The 2,287-nt window shown below is 42.9% G+C and overlaps 1 protein-coding gene across 4 annotated transcripts in view; it reads right to left on the reverse strand.

Moving 5' to 3' along the window:
* The window catches only part of psda (pleckstrin and Sec7 domain containing a), a 53,477-nt gene that overhangs the window by 22,976 nt on the left and 28,214 nt on the right, over nt 1-2,287 (reverse strand). The window contains exon 1 of one of the 4 annotated variants that reach the window (XM_073481846.1): nt 944-1,018. The exons of the other annotated variants lie outside the window; for them this stretch is intronic. The gene's annotated coding sequence lies outside the window, so the exon portion shown is untranslated. Of the gene's footprint in view, nt 1-943; nt 1,019-2,287 lie in introns of those variants that run through there. 4 annotated transcript variants of the gene reach the window in all.

Below are 2,287 nucleotides of genomic sequence, written 5' to 3' on the forward strand. Positions count from 1 at the left end.
GTTTCAGCTCTCCTTCATTCAGTTTAAAGAGGCTGACGTACAGAGAGCCAGGAGGGTCAAAACACTCCACATCAGACGTTTGAAGCTTTCTCCTGTCTGACTTCATGTTTCATACTTTCACTGCGAAGTAGCTGCTGCTTGTTATTTCTCTGATGAGACTGTTGGAGCAGTGATGGAGGAAGTATTCAGATCCTCTACGTCAGTAAAAGTACAAACAACACAGAGTAAAAGTACTCGTATCATTTAAAATGATACTTAAAGCTACAAGAACCTTCATTTTCTGTTGACTCTGGCGCCCCCTGTGGACAAAAGACGCTAACTTTGTTTTACCCCCAGATTCCACCGAGCACGTCTTCGCCATGTTCAGGCCGTGACACAGCCATTCAAGACCAGGGGTTCCCAACCACCAGGTCATGGACCGGTACCGGGTCGTTCAGTACAACGAGCTGTATGGAGACGTTTGATGTTTTTTTGGTTGTTTTTTCCGTTTCAAGAGTCTCCAGCTACCAGAACTGTTTGTGGACTACGACACGTGACTTTCATCATCATGGAGAGGAGATGATGACTGAGTTTACAGTTTTAGGTGAACTGCTCCTTTAAGTGACTCTTTAAGAATTAAATCTACGGGATCAGAGCTGAAACTATTGACTGTCAATTATTATTCTTATTATTAATAATAAGAATAATAATGATAATAATTTTAGATGCTTCTCAAGCAAAGTTGCCAAACTTTGTCTGGTTGCAGCTTCTCAAGTTTGAAGAATTTTAGTTTTTAATCACAATAAACACATAAATAAATAAAGTATATTTTATCTTTGACTGTCACTCAGACAAAACAAAACATCTGAGGACTATTTTTCTAATCAAATAACGATCGATTAATTCATCAGAAACTGAGTAATATCAGATATTTGAGCCTGGAGATCCTGAGCAGCGGACTCACCTGTACACAGCGGGGTAGGGCGGGGAGTACAGGTACCTGTCCTCCAGAGCCCCGCCCCCCCAGCACAGCAGGTAGCTGGCCATGTTGGCGAGGCCCCGCCCACTCTCACTGCCAGCCTGTGATGTCAGCGGCCGAGCAGCCGCCAATCAGCCGACATCCACATCGATGTCCTCTGAGCCGAGAGGAGGCGTTACCGAGGGAAACGTGACATCATCCAAACGTTAATGTGATGACATCATAAAAACACGACATCATCTGTTCCTGCTTCAGCCCGTCGGTCTTTGTGTTTCCTGCTCCGGCAGCAGCAGCGTCTCCTCCTCTAATCCGTCTGTTCTCAGTCTGCTTCACTTCTCCTCCTCGCTGCTGTCAGCTCCTGCCTCCTCCTCCTCCTCTTCTCCCTCCTCCTCCTCCTCTTCTCCCTCTACCTCCTCTTCCTCCTCCTCCTCCTCCTCTTCTTCTTCTTCTTCTTCCTCCCCCTCTTCCTCTCCGTTTCTTCGACACTTTTAAAATCTCAGCGGCAGCTTTTCTCTCAACAACTTCACAGCACAACTTTCTCTCTCGCTCTCGTCTCAGTCGGCTCTCCTCCTCCCCTCTCGTCCATCAGCTGGCTTATTTTCCTCCTCTGAGGGGGGAGGAGGTTTGTGTTTCCTCCCCTGTTTGACCCAGGACGCCCCTCCCCCTCCTCTCCTCTCCTCCTCCTCCTCCTCATGTCCTCTCCTTCCCCTCTTCCTCTCTTTGTCTCCTCTTACCTTCCTTTCACTCCTTCGACCTTCCTGGAAGTTTTTATCCGACACGTTTCTCACTTCTCTTCTTACAAACATGAAGACGCTTGAATCCAGCGAGAGAACAACAGAAGAACTGGTTCTGCACAAAGAGTCTGATTCTGTAAGAAGCAACGAGCAGAACCAGGACGAAAACAAAGAGCTGGTTTATAAAAACTGTCTGTCAGACAAAGTAATTAGAGTTTCCTGTCGTTAAACTGATCTGTACTCTGTTTGTAATGTTCATGTCTTTTTTACATTACATCTTTGGGTATAAAATCTACTATAAACATACAGTTTCTATTAATACAAATATATTTTAAATGTTTAAGTTTTGTCTTTTAGTTCATATGTAAAGTAAAAATACAACTCTGCTGACAATTCAACCAGGTTTGCTCATAAAAATATAAAAATATAATTTCTAGATGAATCATAAGGATGAATTATTGTGCAAAAAAAACTTGATTTAAAAATAATAAAACACAAAAAACTACAAACAAAATGTGAAAACTACAAAATAAAAGTCTTTTCATTAGTTTTGCTCCGTTAATTAACTAATTCAGTGACTAAAAACTTTCATTAA

The sequence above is a fragment of the Pagrus major genome, chromosome 15 (assembly GCF_040436345.1).
Source record: "Pagrus major chromosome 15, Pma_NU_1.0".
Lineage (NCBI taxonomy): Eukaryota > Metazoa > Chordata > Actinopteri > Spariformes > Sparidae > Pagrus > Pagrus major.